At 38.6% G+C, this 15,132-nt stretch overlaps 1 protein-coding gene across 3 annotated transcripts in view; it reads right to left on the minus strand.

Annotated features, from left to right (window-relative positions):
* LOC124148647 (ack-related non-receptor tyrosine kinase-like) overlaps positions 1–15,132 on the minus strand; it is a 177,738-nt gene that overhangs the window by 148,440 nt on the left and 14,166 nt on the right. Inside the window, exon 1 of one of the 3 annotated variants that reach the window (XM_048394065.1) lies at positions 5,528–5,648. The exons of the other annotated variants lie outside the window; for them this stretch is intronic. The gene's annotated coding sequence lies outside the window, so the exon portion shown is untranslated. Of the gene's footprint in view, positions 1–5,527; positions 5,649–15,132 lie in introns of those variants that run through there. 3 annotated transcript variants of the gene reach the window in all.

Below are 15,132 nucleotides of genomic sequence, written 5' to 3' on the forward strand. Positions count from 1 at the left end.
TGGTCTGTAAAATAATCTAGTCTGGACCAGACAATCCAGTGATTGATATCACGAGCATGGATCCACACAATACGATACAATGACATGCATGAACCAAGTCAGTCTGACCACCCAATCCCGTTAGTCGACTCTTACTACAAGCATCATGAGAATAGTCACCTCTTACAACAAGCACAATCACCTTTTACAGCAAGCATACGTTAAGATTATTGCACTTATATAGCGACGTGCATGTACGTGTGTGTGTTTGTGTGGCTGCTTGTACTAGTCCGGACTGATGCCGATTTATAGTGCTAGCTCACTGAGATACCATGCCGCAGTTTAACATGAATACCCCACTCAGACACAGTATACTGACTCCGAGCTGACCAGTCCTTGTTTTAGCCCCTTAAAGCCGAGCACCAGACAGGGTAACAACAAGTACCATCTTTTAACGTCTTTTGGTATGACGCGGTCGGGGATCGAACCCCGGACCTTCCGCTCTCCGGGCGGATGCTCTACCACTAGACCACGGAGGCGGTTAACACTGGATGAACACATGGACAGAGACAAAACTGTATGTCATCCATCAATATTTCCTACTTACTTCCTCCAACAGATATAATGGCCTTCTTAAAATATCTTGATGTATTTGAGGAAGCATATATCACAGTCAACAAAGGTAAACAACACTACCTTCAAAATACATCCAAAGTATAACAAAGCTGCCATTTGCACCAAGTTCCTTGATGACACAGGTACACAACAGCACCTTCCCTGTTGACAAGCTTACTTTGTATCGGGTGTTAGATCTACCTGACATTCCTACAGAATCAGTATTCAAACAGTTTGATTACCTTACATGAGGAAGTGTTGGACAATAATCACAAGGAAGTGTGACAACACCTACAATTCAATGTCAACACCATTGCGATTTATCAAAACTTTTTCAGCTTGAATAGTCAATAATCAGGCAGAAATCTTAATTATTTGTTTATCTGATTGTTTGGTTCTTGTCGAGAGTGGGTACTCATAGTTTTTAAAATCCACCAACATTAAACAGGTACCGTATTTGATGTAATAAGTACCCCGCTCTAATAAGCGCCCACGGCGATATTTGCTAATTTATTGGCTCGTGAACAATCCCAATTTGCACCCCTTCCGATTGATCAATGTACACAAGACTTATTTATTCGCGAAAATACTCACTCGTGTATTACATGCATTCTTAATAATGGGCAATTAAATTCTGGAAAAATATAATTGTCGCATATGAACATTTCAGTCTGTCAGCATAAACCACGAAATTTATCTTTTTTCCACCAAAATAATATTCTAATAAGAGCCCCCTATTTCTAATTTTGAGAGCGCCCTGGGCGCTTATTACATCGAATACGGTAATAACTCTTAGATTTACTTGATTGCCTGATTTGGGAGCGGCTGGCTTTTGGCTATATACAATATTTTTGTTTATCATTATTTCAACTTTCCCTTCCTGAGGTATGTCAATAAAGAACCTTGCCACCACAAAGAAATGAACTAAGATAAATATAGTTTGTCTCCCAGAGAATAAATTAAGAAATGAATCCAACTCAAGTCTAGACTGATTTGGCAAGTCTAAAGTATCTCAGCTGTAGTGATGAAATTACACATTGTTTGGGGCTCCATTTGGATTTTATTATATTTTTAGAAGATATACATTATTAAATAAGATAACATTATTTCTGGGACTTAATGTCAGTGCAAGATAAATAAACCATGAATATATGTAACCAAACATAAATTTCATCACAACAACTGCTGTGCCCAAGGCGTCTAAACTATATATACACATGAACGTGACATTGCATGGTTGAATTACAAGACCCTTGTTTGAATTCATCAACAGGGAAAAAAGCAATAAATAAACCACCTTGATGACACCATGGACACAGTGAGAATAAGTTAGCTCAACTAACCAGCAGTAATCAGTGGCTTAAGTAACCAGATAGTCATCACTGTGCTGTGATAGGGATCTTGTGTTCTCGGGTTCTTACATTGCTCACTGTCAGGTAGAAGGTAAAATCACAAGGGAGGTGTATTCTTAGTTAAGAGTTTGCAAGCTGGCTCAACAAATGTCATCACTTCCTTTTAGGGAACACAAACTATTGCTATACAGTTTTTTATTTAGTTTTTTGTTTGTTTATGTACAAGATGTTTGTTAAAGTTTGTACCATGCTTGCTGCAGTTAGGTTGAAGTTGTGGACGTGGGGGTTGTATCTGCAGTTAGGTTGATGTAGTGGACGTGGGGGTTGTATCTGCAGTTAGGTTGATGCAGTCGACGTGGGGATGTAACTGCAGTTGCAGCAGATGTGGTTGTGTACTCAGGACATAGGCAGTATATTTGTAGAGCCATGTGAAGGAATTTTAAGCTCGAGTGAAGATAGATGGACTGACTTATGTTTTCTTTACATTTTACCTATATATTTAGATATATGTAACAGCATAGCAACCGCATCCTGCAACAGCAGGAACAGGAACATTAGTATACAGTAGTAGTAGTAGTAGTAGTAGTAGTAGTAGTAGTAGTAAGTAGTAGTAGTAGTAAATGTAGTTTTAGTAGTAGTAGTAGTAGTAGTAGTAGTACAGTGATCCCTCGATATACCACTGTCATCGGGGTCCAAGAAACCGACCCGTGTTCTAGGAAAGAGCGTTGTACAGATAGTCATTGCTGTGGTTCACATTACGTAATGATGCTAGTGAATGGAACAGTGGCGCAATTATTTCACAGTGGTAGTAGTCACAACAACATTAGTAGCAGCAGTAGTTGTAGTAGCAGTAGTAGCGAATATAGCAGCAGCAAAGAAACTGATTTCTTGTAGTAGTTGTTTCAGCCATGAGAGTGAGTGAGTGAGTACGGTTTTACGTCGCTTTCAGCAGTATTCCAGCAGTAATGACCTTCACCCATTATTCAGTACCAAGAGAAGACATGCAGTAGCCAGTACCGCAACCACACAAGTTGCTGTAGTTTCCCTGTATGTCAGTAGTGGCAGCAGCCATTCATGCATGTTTAATTGTGGCCTGGTTTAACATTTAATGACCTACTTTAACACAGCTCATGTTGGGGCTACTGCAACCATTTCCCTGTTTATTTCAGTACATCCGCTATGATGCAGAACTATGCTGACATACATTAGTTCCCAATTCATGAAACCTAATTTCCTGAAGTACCAGTACTAGTTAATCATCACATGTTCTCATTATTAAATCTGTCAATCACATTAGTTATGTTCAAAATTTTTTTTATAAAAAACAAATTCGAAAAATAACCCCAAAATTTATGAGAAGATCCCCAAACACCTGCCTTGTCAAGTTCACTTCACAATTCAGCAGGGCTCAACGAAATTTCAAAGAAAACAATTTTCTGATAGGATCTGGGTCACTATTTTGGAAGAAAGGATTGACTTGTGTATAGCTCACAATGGCAATATAATGATGTTGATAATGATGTTGCTGATAACCCCGAATTAGCTGTGCCCATACAAAGAGCTAACTCAACAAAATCAAGGGGGACGACCCCTAAGTACACCTGCTGCGTGGGTCACTCTGTCACCACGGTCAAGCAACACATTCTCAACAAAATACTTCATGACACACTGTGACTTTGACCACTCGTCCGACGAATGAGTATTGTACAGATTGCCTGGTACGCTGGGCTATGAACATGACAGCCCATATAAAACACTAAAATCCACTGAAATGATACCAAAGGTTAAACAGATTAAGCTGCAAGTTAAGAGCGACTTAACCATTAAAGATGCCAATTCAAAATTTTAGCAGTCCCTTTTAAGGTACGGAGCGGAAAACTTTAAACATTCCAAGAATCCCAATTAATTTTTATCTTTCACAGTATTTCAAGACAGTATTATCAGATGTTAACATTTAACCTTCCTCTCCTGCTTGAGACAACCTCCATGGTCTTGTGGATAGAGTGAGTGAGTGAGTATGGTTTTATGCCACTTTTAGCAATATTGCAGCAATATCACAGCGGGGGACACCAGAAATGGGCTTCACACTTTATACCAATGTCGGGAATCAAACTAGGGTCTTCAGCGTGAAAAGCAAACGCTTTAACCATAAGGCTACCTGACCGCCCCCTCATGGATAGAGCATCTCCCCAGAGCGTGGAAGGTGTGGGGTTCATGCCTAACTGTGTCATACGAAAAGATGTTAAAAGGAGGTACTTGTTGTTACCCTTTCTGGAGGGGGCTAAAACAAGGACTGGTTGGCTCGGAGTCAGTACACTTTTGAACGTGGCACTAAACCCCATTCCACCTCTCCTGCCTGATGCACAGAATACCTCGAACATTATAAGTAGGAATTTTAGGAATATTTACAATTATAGATGCTATGCTATACATGTCTTGACCAATGACATATTCCAGCAGGTCAGTCTGGGGAAACCCTATGGGACCAACCATTTTATATTTTGGAGGCCTGAGACCTTGTCTGGTGATTAGATATTTGTTTAATCAAACCTACCAGCCTGATTATTTTTTACACACCTTGCAACAGTGTAATTTTTGTGGCAGATAATTTCTTTTTTTTCAACATTCTGAAGCATAATTATTTTTGGGGAGGATAAAATCCCAGCCCCACACCCTAAGAATATCAAATTGTTGGTCCCTCAGCCGCCCCAATTTGTCTCCTATTCACATGATTTAATACCTTATGAGTAGATCACATCGGTATGCATGGCTCTTCAGCATTGGGTGTTACTTGTGTTACTTACCAGCCTAACAGAGGGTCTGGTCGCCTCGGGTCATGCTTGTGAAGCAGACTGTGGAATACATTAACCCATAGTCCCCAAAATAATGTTATGCACGAGGTCAAATAAAACAGTTCTATTGACGAACACTTAAGTTTTAAGGAACTCAAGAGCTGAAAAGGGGTGATGGTTTCATCAAATACATGCTCTGGTGTCTGTATGAGAAACTAACTGTTGAGAGGGTTGTCAAAATTTTGTATAAAAAACATCGCATGATTTCTAAATCTCACTAATCACTGATTATTTGATATACTTAAGTTTGTGAAATCACTTGGAAAATGTGGAAAATATTTTAATTTAGGAATCATATTGCAGTTTCATTGTTTTAAGAGAAACACAAATTGTTTCTATAAATTCAATTCTAAGAACATGGACGCGCTTCAGACCATATGTCATGTGACATTACCCAGTTAATTTTGACTTTTATCAAATTTGAAATGTACCTGTAATTTTGACTTTAATCCCTTATCACTATTCTCATGTAAACTCCAGTGCTCAAATCTACATTTTCTGCCATGTACAACAGACTCGAAGGATATAAAATGCCGATGACACAAAGATGTCTGAAGCATACTGATCATTAACATACATGTTCCTAAATATATATCCCATAAGCTGGGTGCATGGATCTGTATAGAAATGTCCATCCTTTCACCCGAGATTCTTGGTATCAACACCTGATGATCTCTGCCCACACAACAAGGACAATGGTCAGTTTGGCGGACAAACAAAGGACAATACCTGTTAACTCCGGCCATGGTCAGCGTGACACATTCACAGATAGAACAAGACTGGCAACAGTATCCAGATCTCTCCTCACATCTCCACTGACCAGTGGTCAAGGACTTTGGACACTGATGGCTGGTAGATCTGTGGTCAAATATGAAGCTCCAGAGAGACCAAGGAACCTCAAGGCTGTGACAGAGCTGTGAACAGGTCTGTGTGATAGCACACACACGCATGCGAGTTTTATCAAGTACCGTAAACTCTCCAGGAAAATCAATAGTCATTTGAGATGGCTGTAGTTATTGTTATTTGAAGGAGATTGAAATAAGATCTTGGACATGAGCAGGTATTGTGATTAGCTTTAAGGTTGAGCCTCGATATTTAGTGACAGAGGCTGACATGGTGACAATCAATTAATAATGAAAATGAATAACGTCATTGATAATGAGATCAATGGAACATGCCAGAAACATGCGGAATGTGTTTTTCAATGACTACGAAGACCATTCATTTTTCTTAACCTCGTCTCATACCCTTCTTTCAGTCGTTAGGCTGTCTGATTCTAAACTGGAACCTCATTAATACAGAACCTCATTTATCTGAAACCTGTAAATCTAGTCCCCACTCCAACCTTGGTTTCTTTGTGGATATTTTTCTGGGTTAATACACAGAAACTAGTTGGCTAGTCCTGATACTAGCAGAGCTCCAGATACGTTTTTGGTGTTGTGGGTATTTTACCCATGCATTTTCAAATCATTGGGTATCAGTAATTCTATCTGGGTATTCAAATTTCTGTAACCCACTAGCTTTTACACATGTAGGTATTTAAGTTAAATATTTAACAACACTATTCATCTAGTCCTTGCAAACTGGTGTCATGTGGGTAAGAGAGCTTTATAGGACTCACAAATACCACGATACTTCCACAAGAAAGTGTGATGGCAAATGGTCATGATGTAACTGTTGGCAAGGTTGACGAAATGCCTGTTTATAATTTCAAAATAAGTTGCTGATTCGCTAATCGAATACGCAGGGTTACTTCACAATATTTTGATGATACGCACAAGTTTTATTTTTGTAGCGTATCTGTAATGTTCGTTGCGTATTTGATACGCTTGGATTTTCTTTTACTGCGTATTTCTGCATTTCTGATGCGTATTTTACGCAGATACGCTGCTTATCTGGAGCTCCGTAGTAGTGAAGATCTGAGGGAGTACTTTTTCCTATTCAAACCTAACCCTGCTACATGTACCACCTGTCCAAAACAAGCAGTAGATTAGTTGGACTTAAATAGCATAACTCTGTCAAGCGTTATAATTTTTAATGTCTTTTTCGGTCAATTATCTTCATGATAAAGAGGATGACAGGGGTTTCTACAAAGTCAACAAATCCATCAGCCAGTGAATCAGGAGTGAAATGGGAGCCTGATGCTGGACAAGCTGCCCACATCTGGGACACTGACCACACTTGAGACATGCAACACAACACAGACCCCTGTCAGTACTGTTTACAGAATGTGCCCATGCTTGACATCAGTGGATTAACAGATTTCAATCTCTAACACACAGATGTTAAACTGATTTCTGCCTCATCCCAATTGCAGCTTAGAAATTGTACTGGAAATTCCACAAGGACACGTCACAACTACAAAAAAAAGGTTTATTTTTAAAAGATTAAATTATTTGTTTTTTAATATATTCCCCCTCTGTTCTCCCCAGATCCAACACTTTCATCATGTTCAATTATCCCTGTGTCGCCATATACTGGGTGGTTTCTAAATAATTCCTTGAACAAGATAAAACAAAATGGTTTTTTCCTGGTTTGACTGCCTATTAGTAAAGAGGGGTCTGCAGCACTCATCCATCTTTATAAATAATTTATTGCCATGGCCACCAGATGGCTGGCGAAGAACAAAGGAGTCTACAAGGAGAAGGGTGGGTTTGTATGACCTCAGATAAACATGGAAATGAACAATTGTAATACCGGAAATACCCTAGTAAGGCCAGACAGATTTATTGAGTTGTTTTACAGGTCTTCTTTGACACTGTGGCCAGGAGAAGGATAAACAAAAATAAAAAGTTTGTCAGGGCTGACTTAAGATTTATCATGTTAATGTGTATTAAACATGTTAAACACAACAAATGTTCCAAAGAGAGCTTAATAAACATTAAGCAGGGTTGTTCAAATACCAAAGTTACAGCATTGTTTCAGATTTATCTTTTTTTTGTGACACTTGTGACAAAATATAGGTCTTGTCCATTATAGATGAAAATGAATTGGTTTTAACCATGTTTATCTAAAAAGAATTGATAACTAGTCTTATATTAAACCCTATGACTTCCATGTTAATAAACATGATAATCATATCTCAAGACACTGCACTTTCCATTCTGCATCCGACAAATTCTAGTTAGTTAACCTGTTTGTTTGTTTTTAACTCCGTTTTAAGCAATATTTCAACTTGATGACAGCAGTCTTACCGGGGTAAATAGTCTGGACCAGACAATCCAATGATTGACATCATGATCATCAATCCACACAATTTGAACACGATGACATACATCAACAGAGTCAGTGAGTACGACCATGCAATCCCGTTAGTTGCCTCTTACAAATTAACCTGACCAGAGTTGCATCTAAAGATAAAGACAGATTCAAATATTGTAACATCATCTCCTAATAGACCTGTGAAGATTCCGGGGTAGAATAGATCTTCAGCAACCCATGCTTGCCGTAAAGGGTGACTCTGCTTGTCGTAAAAGGCGACTAACGGGATCGGGTGGTCAGGCTCGCTGACTTGGTTGATGCATGTCATCGATCCCAATTGCGTAGATCGATGCTCATGATATTAATCACTGGATTGTCTGGTCCAGGCTCGATTATTTACAGACAGCCGTCATATAGCTGGAATATTGCTGAGTGCGGCGTTAAACAACAAAGCACCCAACCAACCAACCAAATTATCTCCTAATAACGCAATAGTCTCAGTTTTGACAGCGATCATATTTTCGAAGCACCTTCAGCCTCTGCATCCAGCCACCGAATCAGTCATCAGCATCATGCTGTTCACTTCAGACGATGTTGATATTTGAAATTGCCACCATGAACACCCAGCGACCCAAGGTTAATGTACCCAGTGCTAGCACAAAGCCTATTCTGTGCAATCAACAAGCATGAAATGTACATGAAATGTACACAGGGTCCCCGATGACAGCTGACTGAGAGGTGAGGATCACTTTCAGCCTGGTTTCACCTTATCGGCTTGACATTTATTGGTATTAAGGACAAATAATGGCCCCAGCTTCTCAGCTGACAACCACTTGTATGTACTATAATGTCAATTTCAGAATCTCAGAATCACAGCAGGAGTAATTAGTAATAGAGAACTGGGACATATTCTCAAACAGTAACTGAACTAAGAATCTGTGTATCTATGAAGACAGCAGGATTACTAAGTCAATCCTTCTGTCTAAAAGACAAGCATGCTTGTCGTAAGAGGCGTCTGACTAACGGGATCGGGTGGTCAGGCTCACTGACTTGGTTGATGCATGCCATCGATCCTGCTTACGTGGATCAATGCTTATGATATTAATCACTGGACTGTCTGGTCCAGACACGATTATTTACAGACCGCTGACATATAGCTGGAATATTGCTGAGTGCGGCGTTAAACAACAAACCAAATCATAGAAACACAGATTCTAAATTTCACTGTTCATCTTAAAAATAATTTCAGAAGTGATATATATACTTGTTCCTATACAATACATTTGTCTTGAGAAATATTTAAAGGTATCTCATTTTCTAAATATTGCTTTCAAAAACTGTGAAATAATGTCTCCTTTGATTGAATGACATGTTGCTAGTGAATATGCCTGTTAATTTTCAAAACAATATTTTTTTTAAAATTTAAAAAGGCTCTTACCAATTCCCGTTACTGTGAAACTTCAGCCCTCGTATGTTTGGTAACAAATATTATATACAGGTTTCAAATCTACATCAGGTTTATCTCATGCTGCAAAGAACATTTCATACTGTGCAGAATTTTGTATTCAGTCATATCCGAACAATTTCCATCTTGATAATGAAAAAAATTTAAAACAAATCTCGAAAACAAGGCCTGTTGCCAACCTTCACCTTGGTCAGACCAGAGTCAGCCAGACCCGCAGTGAATTCCCATTGACCATGTCAAATATAGTCAATACCGGTGTCTGACTTTGACGGATGCCAAATCAGGAAGAAGTGTAATATCTGGTCACAAGTTCCTTCCTCAAGCAGATCAATGATACATTGCCCTGTCAATCACCACACTCGTGTGCCTCACATCATCGGAAGTCTGTATGTTCCTACAACCACTACAGGTTGGGATTATGTTGAAATCTCCTCAAATACTATTGATTTGTCAGAATTAAATCTTATCTTCGCTAGGAGTTATTGAAGACATTTAGCATCAAGGAGTATAAATAATAATCCAATTTCATAAATCATCTTGGGTTTTACATGGCAGTGATCACCTAAGTCACAATAAACAAGGAAAATAATCTATAACACATAGAAAAAGTAAGGCTCTCATGAAAGAAATTGTTTTTCTGGCACATTTTTCTCAAAACGTGAGAAAGGGAGGTGTGACATGTTTTCCTTTTTTCTTGAAAACAAGTGATGAGGGAGGAAGACGTTTTTATTTTGCCCTACAAGAATACCAACAAACAACTTGTCACCCACTCAGCTCAGCTCTTCAATACAATGCCAGTTGTCAGGCGATGCACCAATGCAGTGTTGGATAGGGTTGCGACCGGGTACGAAAACTGAACTTGAGTACCCGGCAGACAATACCCGAACCGGACTCGAGTACCCGTAGTTCAATGTTGTCCCACTTGTTTGTAATGCTTTTGCGAATAAAAGGTCATCAAACATCTATTGATCTATTCTAAGGTATTATGTTTTTTATTAAATGCCTGCATGGCTTACCTAAAACATTTGAACGTTTGTCCGCTTTGTCGTCCATTTTGAAGTGACTTACGAGTTACGAAAGTCGATTAGAGTTATCTCCCCTGAACGGGTACTCGAGTCATGAAAATTGGACTCGAGCCCTAAGCTACCCGCCCCGTTATCGGGTACTCGAGTACCCGTCGCCACCCTAGTGTTGGAAATAAGAACCTGCCCGTAGGCCAGTGACAGGTAGATCTTGTGTCGGGCCCATGGTGGCCTGCAGACATTTTAGGTGTCTATTTAGTTATCTTAATAAGCTTCAGTTTTGTATAATAAGGGCCTGAAGAGTTCAGTCAGGGCCTGCAACTTCTAAGGTAGGGAGGGTTCCGATGGCAGTCTGGTAATCTTTGTTATTTCAAACACTGCGTCACTGATGCCAAAGGAACGTGTCCTTTCCTTGAGCCAAAGTTGTCCACCAAAAATTACACAAATGATTTCAGCAATATTCAAAAAAGGGGAGAATTTGGGGGAAATCAATTTGGCAACTACAATTTAAAAAAATAAGTTTGCTTGTGTGGTTTCAAGTTTGAAAAATACTGACAAAGGGCAAAGGTTCCAAAAATGAATTGAGAACATCAAAGCTACAATGGTTGTTGGGGGGTGGCCATGGTGATGCTAGGTGTGTTCGGGTGGATTGTTTTGCTCAGAAGCTGGAAACCTTTGTTTAGGCACGTTTCCGCTCACGAATGAGAAATGCATAGTATAAGATTGGATAAGTTTCAAAATTAAAAAGCTACCAAAAAAAGGGTACATTGATAGAAAATCTTGTCATGACAGTTTATGTTTGAGTGTTTGGTCAAAGGGAACCACCTCAAACATGAAGGTTGAGTTTCACTTTAGTATTCTGATTAGGCATGTTTGGTGGGGTGTTGTAAAGTATTGACGGCAATGTCCAATATGTACATGATCACAAGCACTGAAACAACCACCAACCGCTGGGAACATTTAAGGGTGTGGTTTAATGTTTATTTTATCAAGTAACAGAATACACAAGGAAAGTTCTGTTGTCATTAAACACCATGAGACAAATATAACCTTTTAAATGCAGTTTCACCAGGTTTGAAAGGTCAAAAGTGTATGAAAACATTTTGAACCAAAATGACGATGGACCACCTCAACGAATACGCTAAATACAAAACAATACAGAACAAAAAAAATCATCAGTTTTGAAAAGTCATTAAGGACAGAAAAACTTAATTTCCCCTTCACATGAGAACAAGATTGTACTGTAATGAGAAATTTCATTGTTGAAGGTTCCGTGAACCATCACACACAAAAATACAAAACATAAAGACACAAGAGAATACTCAGTCTCGATTATCTGCCCAAACAGATTCCATTTGGGCAAAAAAGGGGTGACAATGATATGAATAGATCACTCATAATCAGTCATGGCACCAGGTGTTCAGCAAAAGACCCTGTGTAACTCTGACTACAAAAAAAACATTATCAAAAGGTTTCTTAAAGGACATTTTTCAAATAACTGAGATCTCTTCTAACACTTCAAATGTCTAGATTGTCCTGGGGGTCCAATCTTCAATACTTTTCCAATGTCAAAAGACACACCATGATGGCTCGGAGGGTATCCTGATTGTTTCCGGAATGTTTGCAAAATTGGATCATTTAGAATAATGATGAAAGGGAAGATAAGTATAGACCATAGCCTATCAAAAACAAAGCAGGGCTTGATTTCAGAGTTTGATTTAACTTGCACCAGTTGCATGTTGACATGAAAAATAAGTTTCACCAAACAAAACCAAGTTGCACCTTGGTCCCACAAGTTTAGTTAAAACACAGGCCGGTGTGCTGCCAGTGTCACATAAATTAATGATGCATTATCGTAAAACGTAATAGGAACATGTGCACATTATCTTGAAGTACCCACAGTTAATTCACGTCAAGCAGGACAAATTAACACAGGGATCAGTGATGCAGTATGTAAAATAAACTTTAGAGGTACGGATTGTGTTCAATGATCAGTTTTTTGGGACAACTTAGGGTTAGACAAAGTTTTTTGGGTTATTTTTACATGTTTTTCTTTTTTGTTTAACACTGCACTCAGCAACATTATGACGGGGGTCTGTAAATAATCAAGTCTGGACCAGACAATCCAGTGATTGACGTCATTAGAGGTACTGAGTGAGCTCAAAGATCAATTTGGTTTGGCGAAGAAAGGGTTAGTCACACACAAATTTTTGAGTTTTTTAACGTGCATTTGGTGCATGTAGACATAAATATGAGGTTGCATTTTTCAATAACAGGTTGCACATGTGCATGTTATATACAGATAAACCGAGCCCTGCAAAGTAAATCCAATTAAGTCCTTAATGTTTTTTTGCACACCTAAAATACTTAGTGGTTAAAAACATTCCTAGACATAATAATGAATAGCTGAGATCTTGTATCAGCAAACTGCTTATCTGGAAATATTGATAACTAATAGAGTTTCACTGTCAGCTATTCCATCAAGTATTTATGCAAACTACCATGCTTTCTGGAAATTACATGAATCATAATAGTTCAAGAAATATTCCTCAAATAGCATACCTATAAGGATCCCCATATAAAACCTAATATAGGTCAGGTTGGTTGGTTGGTTGTTTAACCGCGCACTCAGCAATATTCCAGCTATATGACGGCGGTCTGTAAATAATCGAGTCTGGACCAAACAATCCAGTGGTTGACATCATGAACATTGATCTACGCATTTGGGATCGATGACATGCATCAACCAAGTCAGCGAGCCTGACCACCCGATCCCGTTAGCCGCCTATTATGACAAGCATAGTTGCCTTTTACGGCAAGCATGGGTTGCTGAAAACCTATTCTACCCCTGATCTTCACGGGTTTAATAAAGGTCAGGACAAAAGTCACTTCAATATAAGGATGTCAGGATGCTGTGTGTTGTCAGCTGGTCAAGAAAGTTAGGGAGGTTACAGGACTCAACATCTCAGACCATTATCGCAGCAACCATGGGCAAATAACATTATTAGAATGGGCATCACAAACGTAACTGAAATCTGATCAATAAATCTTCAGTAGAAGACTTCAGACTTCAATACAACATACCAATGCTAAGAGAAATGGGTTTTTTAGAAAGAAAACACATCCTTTACAGAAACCCATACTGAAACTTAATGGGATGTTTTTACATTAAAAATACATAAAAGATTTTACCTGTTTGACAAGGGACATATATTGAAATATTTATTTCTTATTCCTAATCATATTCCTACAATTATTGATTATGTGCCAATGAAATGCTCAACTTTTATGCAGCGTTTAGCAATATTCCTGCAATATCGTGGTGAGGGGACACAAGAAATGGGCTTCACACATTGTTTACAAGTGGGGATTCGAACCCAGGCCTTCGGCGGGACAAGGGATCACCTTAGCTGCTCGGCCACCCCACCACCCAGTTCAACTTGTAACATTTTTCTCTTCAGAACATGGAACACTATCTTCCTCAAAGACTTTCTGACTCGAACAATTTTAATTAGTTCCATGGAATGAAAACCAAACATTGCTTGAGGTATAATCTGTCAGGACAACTCAATCATTTCACAGAGAAGCCACAACCCCAGCCAACTGGACACAGAAGATGTTCCCTGGACAGCGGTCAGCAATGGTCATTGAAAGGACAAAGTATCTCATTATCTGTGGTCAGCTGATCAATAGTCCTTTAATCATAGCAACTGACCAGTCGAAGTATGATTGAAGTGTCCTGTACGACCCCATCACCGCCCCATCAAGCAAACTAATATCGCGAAATGGACGAGTATGACTGCAATCAACGTCTTTGTCTTAATCAATACAATCAATAACAACTGATACCAACATGGAAGGCACTTCTTTCATGTGCTCACATTTGCAGATAAGGACAAGATTTATTCCTGAATACTGTCTTGATTAAGAGATATGTTCCTAGTCAACTTGGAGAAATTGCAGGTTTATTCTCAATAGGAAACAGGAGGGATGATAAAATTGACAATAAACATGGAATGTAGCAATAAAGAAACTAATCAAGAAGACTCTACAACTTACTTTTTGAAATATTTTCAGATAATGAAATATCGACAGATCATTATACCTTTGACATGGTTTTTTTTCAAACTTAACATTTCCAAAATTACAGCAAAAATTTAATGAAGACCAACATTGAAGGAACTGGAAATCAACTGAAAAAAAAAATGTTTTCTCAAATATGTCATATATATATAAATTGCAAAAAACAATATGTGTACATGCTGATAATGGAAAATATAGTTTATGATATTTCCATATGGCTCCTATAACAGAGCTACAGATAAGCTTTTGGTGTTGTGGGTATTTTACCCATGCATTTTAAAATCACTGCGTATCAGCTATTCTATCTGGGTATTCACATTTCTGTTACCCACTAGTTTTTACACATGTGGGTATTTAAGTTAAATATTTAAAAACACTATTTATCTAGTCCCTGCAAATTGGTGTTGTGTGGGTTGAGAGCTTTATAGGACTCAAAAATACCACGATACTTCCACAAGAAAGTGTGATGGCAAATAATCATGATGTAACTGTCATCGTGGAGTTTGGCAAGGTTGACGGAATGTCTGTTTATAATTTCAAAATACCGTAAGTTGCTGATTTGC

This window comes from Haliotis rufescens, unplaced genomic scaffold (assembly GCF_023055435.1).
Source record: "Haliotis rufescens isolate VD_foot unplaced genomic scaffold, xgHalRufe1.0.p SCAF_13, whole genome shotgun sequence".
Classification (NCBI taxonomy): Eukaryota; Metazoa; Mollusca; class Gastropoda; order Lepetellida; family Haliotidae; genus Haliotis; species Haliotis rufescens.